Below are 5,127 nucleotides of genomic sequence, written 5' to 3' on the forward strand. Positions count from 1 at the left end.
GGATGTGATAAGGTGTGATAAGAAATGGGGAAGGGCTGATCTTTGGACATTGACTGCTGGTCCTCTAGACTCTATCAGGGAGGACTTCACAGGTGGAAAGAGACAGAGCAGAGACAGTGAGGAGGGGCTGAGGTGGGTTTGTGCCTGATGCTCATGAGCCCTCTTGCCATTGGCACACCCATTTCCCCACATCCTTTTGGGCTATTTCAAACAATAAGAGACCTAGAAACGCAAAGACAGGTTGGACCAGGAAGGCTCCTGGATTCCTTGGGGACTTCTCGGCAAAAGTGCAAAGATCTGGAGATTCGACCCAGGTGGCCATGCCTCTGCACAGCCGCGGGAATGCCGAACAAGCAGGAACCAGAGGCAGCTATAAGACTTGGGGTTCCGGCGAGTGCTTGCAACCATGTATGCGGACTGTGAACTAAGCTTTTGCCCCACGCCGGCTAACGGAGGAAATATCCTTCTCCCTTGTTCTCTCCTCCCTCTCGGAGAAGAAGGCGTGGTGTCCGACATTTTATGGGCCCTTTGAGCAGACTGTGAACTAAGCTTTTGCTCCATGCTGCTCCAGGAAGGGAAATGATTCAATTTCCAACTTTAATCTCCCTAGATTTAATTACTAAAATACAGGAATTGTAAACCACGCGGCCACTACCGCGGCCGCATGACTTTTTATCTCTTCATTCTCATCAGTGGAAAACTCAATATAAAATATTTCCTTGTCAATAAGGCTGTATTCTTGGGGGATAAATTCCAACAAAAATAGTGAGTCTGTGTTGAAACTCCAACAACAATAGTGAGTTTTGTGTTGAAATATGGAATGTAATCAAGGTAAAGAGAAGAGTGAAATTTATCAGTTACCCAGGCGGGGGTGGGGGTGGGGATGGGAGGCATACTGGGGTTTTGCGTGGTGCAAAAAGGGCACTGGTGAAGGGACGGGTGTTTGAACATTGTATAACTGAGACATAAGCCTGAGAACTTTGTAACTTTTCACATAGTGATTCAATAAAATGAAAAAAAAAGTGCAAAGATCTGAAGTCAGAATCTGGGAGCTGAGCTGTTATTCCTACTTAGATTCTGGAATGTGAACACATAGTGGTTCTTGGTTATGATTTACCCACCTTCTGATTGTTCAAGAGGGTATTATCCTACTTGGCCTCACTTTCAGGCAGACCCAATACAAAACACACTGTCAATTATTCACATTTCCTGCCCCAGTCCTACTGGACTCCACTTACCACAGTAATTTCACTTCTGGGTTTTATTCAGTGGAAGTGAACTTTCTTGCCAGGCTTGAGTGAATAGCAGCTACAGAGACATCAGGGAATAAGCTGTGCTGACTGCTGTGGGGAGAAGGTAGTGAGTGTCTAGGCCATGGTTCTGTGAGGCTGTGACTACTGCTCTGTGTGTGTGTGTGTATGTGTGTGTGTACCTGATGGGAAGCATGTGAGAAATACAGAAGCAAAGGCAGAGATGTGACCGGCTCATAACGAAGACAGAAATAGCTAGGCCTACCTAAGTTTTGGTTCAGAATTCCTGGAATTGAGCACAGATATCTGGAACTGAGTCATGATTTCCCTGAAGTGAGATAGCCATGGTGAGGCCAACTAAGGGTTACCAATCAGATGCAGGTAGGGAAGTGCCCCCATATAACCCTTATGTAACTGTTTTGTAACTCCAATTTATAACCAATCAGCTAAGTACACGTAGGGAAAAGCCCCTCAGACTGTGACCAAAAGGAAAGTCCCTGTTATATAATATTATGGTATAAAAGGCTCTCACTTTTGAGAGTTAAGGCCACTCATTTCAAGAATGCTGCCACTGTGCTGGTGAGTTGGACGAGGGCCCTAGCTTGACCTAGTCAATAAAGACCCTTTGCTTATTGCATTGCCACTTGTCTTCCTGTGATTGCTCTGGGAGATCTCAGCCTGGTTTCAGACATGACACGTCTGGGTAGGTCTGGACTTTGCTTTCTTGTTCTCTTCACCATTTGCTTGCACTTTCAGGAGACCCCATGTCTCCTCTCAGCAGGTCAGGGATGTGAGGCCAGTGAAGGCCCCACAGCCACCCTGGGGCTGAGGAGGGAGGGGCTTCTCCCCAGTCCATAGGGCCCCTATCTGGGAGGAATGAAACTGGCCTTTGGTGAAAGTTTCTACAGGAGGTTCTCCTGTCTCCAAGGGAAGAGTCCTGATGATTAGAGAGAAATTGACTTTCTAGTAACTTCAGTTGAATCCTGCTTTTACATCTTAGTGCTTGTTGAAGGGAATGTTTGTTGCAGTGCTTTCTCCTTCTTTTACTTCCCTCCCCATAAACTCTTCACAGTGGCGATTGAGTCACATGCCCAGATGGAAAAGTCGCTGCAGCCTTGGCGGTGGGACAATAAAGCTCCTGACCACACTCCACCACTGTCTTCATTTCTGAGAAGAAGTTTTAAAAGAGAATTTGAACAAGGAACTTTTTAGAAAGGATGGGTTCCAAAATGAGCCCTTCATGAACTGGTCCCCTCAAGTACACTCTTATCTGAAAATCTAAGCAATCTAACCATGTAAGCTTTGAACTTTCAAGTGAAAAGTTAAACTGAGCCCCATGCTTTTCCTTCGTCTTCTCAGCAGGTCATCTCCAAATTTCCTGAACCTCTGATTGCTCTTCCAGCACTTCCAGATGAAGTTGACTCCTAGAGGACACCCTGGCCCCCTCCTCCTTAAAAAAAATTTTTTTTTTAAATCAACGTGAGGTAAACCCTTACAAAACTATTCATGATTCAGTTTCACTCAAATAGTGTTACAACACCCAACCTTCTACCAGTGTACATTTCCCAGCACACCTGGCCCCTTTTGGATCAGAAGTATACTTCCCTCCTTTGTAGGAAGAGTGGGCTAATTACAGATATTTTTCCTCAGCACAACAGAATATATAAGCACAATGGGGAAGACTTGAGCACCTAAGCTCAAGTGAGAGGCAAGAAACCTCTAAGAAACAACAGAAGATGGAGGAAGCTTCAAAGGAAACAAACAGCATGTCAGTAAACTATGGGATGAAGTCAAGAGAAAAATAAAAGAAAGGAATTGTTAGAGCTCCTGAATAACAGGAAGACAAGTTTTATGGAAAAAAAAACCTAGATAGAGAAATCATAGCTAAGGATTTCCCAGAGTTGAAGAGTGCAGAATGCAGGCACTGAGATCCAAGAGACCAGAAAGGTCCCAGAAAAATAGACCAAATAGAAAAAATTCAAAAAGACAGTATAATCAGAATGACAAAAGCCAAAGAGAAAGGCAGAATATTGAAAGCAGCAAGATCAAAATAGGAATTTGCATACAAAAGAAAGGCCATAAGACTCACAGCAAAAAGAAAGTCTGACATGGAAGGTGATAGGTCAGAGACCTCACAAGGCACAAAACGAAGGACAGAAAGAAGTGAAGTGAGAAATAAGGGAAGTTTATTGGGGTGCGCTTCCATGTGGCCCCTACCAGTCCCTGGTGAGGCTGGGGTAGAGCTGTGCCCTGGGAAAGGCTAAGTGGGATTTTATCTTGCGCAGGAAAAGAGCAGGGGTCAGTGGGACTGGTGCATGTGGTCTGACCTTCTGTCATCCGTGGGTCCATGTGTGGAAGCATGGAATGCAGCCTGGGAGCCTTTGGGGCCAGGTGGTCCAGGGTCCTGATTTCCATGCTGAGGCCGAGGGATCTCTGACTCTCGGAATGTTGCAGCTGATTGCTATTTATTTGGTCCTGAGCAGGGCCATTTGGTCCAAACAAATTTAACAGAATGTCCTTTTGAAAACAAATCGTTTGGTTTTCAAGATAGTGGAAATCAAAGATATTTTGAAAACAAAATAGCTCAGGTCTCTTTGTTTGGTATATGAGTCCTAATAAAAACTTTTCACATCCTGCCTACAATAACTGCTATGAAAATTTAAAATTATTTCAGGTTTTGTGCTGCTATCACAGTGTGTATATGTCAACTTCTTTCCCAGTACTGAAGCATCATCCAAATCCAGTTTTAATCTGGATCTTCTCTCCAGGTGAAGTATCTCACTCTAAGTCAATCGTGACGTTTCCCTCACCCTTCACTGGGCAGGACCCGCTAGGTTGGTCACTGTCTGCACTTACTCTCTCATTCAGGGCTGCAGCTCAGATTATTCACCAACATGCCAATGGTCACAAGAGTTATCGCCCTTTTTATGCTTTTGCTGGTATAATTGCAGCTTTCCTTATTCCCTCCCACTCAGTTCATATGGTACCAAACAAGCAGAAAGAACTCGAACCTCCTGAGCTCCTGTCATCCTGCTCACTGGTCTGTCAGGTTGTCTAGGAAATTAAAGATCTGAAATCATGGAGAGGGCAGGAGAGGCAACACTCTATGCAAAACATGTGATGCAATCACTATATCTTGCTTTATTCCACTGTAGTGCACACTCATTGTGTTTTGTGTTACTGCCTGAATACATATTACTTGCATGCAGTTTTATGCATTATAAATGTTTGAAGTAATATTACAGGTGTGGGGAAATAGCCAGGAAGAAGGTCCAATTTTTTTGATTTATCAAGTACTTCCTATGCTGCTTTAACTAGAAGGAGACTTTTCTTTTATCTTACTTATTTGAGGAACGTTGGGACAAAGAAAAAAATGGGTAAGCCTCAACATAAGGTCTAAGAGCATGAGAAAAGGAGGCTTTTTGGAAGGTGTAGATAGTTTATTTTACTGCAATGTCCTTTTTGTATAGACATAGGAAAAGAGTTAATGCTATGCTTTTGTAACATGGGAGTTAATTGACTCCAAATGATATTTACTTCTGGGCATCCATCATACTTACTTGACTTAAGCCTCACTTGCCCTTATCTCCTAACACCCCACAAAGGGGTCACGAGGAGGGACTTGGATGAACCCAGGGTAAGCTGTAAGCTACCTTGGCTTAAGATCCATAAAAAATGTAATAAGCTAAGAGCTTACGTTCAGATCACAGTTATGGAACAAACTCTGACATGACTCTAAAAGAAGTAACTGAATAAGGACACTGTTGGGCTTAGGAAAAACGAAGGCCTGAGGATTGTAGTTTGGGATATCACGTGATGTCCCCAGGAAGGGCCACCCTTAATATATCTCTAACTGTTCATACAAAATGGCTAGAAA

This window comes from Sorex araneus, chromosome 2, assembly GCF_027595985.1.
Source record: "Sorex araneus isolate mSorAra2 chromosome 2, mSorAra2.pri, whole genome shotgun sequence".
Taxonomy (NCBI): Eukaryota; Metazoa; Chordata; class Mammalia; order Eulipotyphla; family Soricidae; genus Sorex; species Sorex araneus.